Below are 255 nucleotides of genomic sequence, written 5' to 3' on the forward strand. Positions count from 1 at the left end.
AGAGTTTGTTGTGATCCAAATCCATACAAGAGGGCATTAGTTTTTTTTTTTATAAAAAAATATTCCTCTAATGTCATTAATTGTAAATTTTATATAAATGTAAAAGAATTTAATATGTTTGATAGATGACAGTCTAATTGTATTATTTGCTTCAATAGATGTTGAAAATATGTAAAAAAATAATTTTAAATAAAATAAAAACAATTATGTCAAGAATAAAAGAGAACTTTTTTCTCCTCGACTTTAATTTCGTAG

This window comes from Theobroma umbraticum, unplaced genomic scaffold (genome assembly GCF_002168275.2).
Source record: "Theobroma umbraticum cultivar Fairchild unplaced genomic scaffold, ASM216827v3 scaffold_130.0, whole genome shotgun sequence".
Classification (NCBI taxonomy): domain Eukaryota; kingdom Viridiplantae; phylum Streptophyta; class Magnoliopsida; order Malvales; family Malvaceae; genus Theobroma; species Theobroma umbraticum.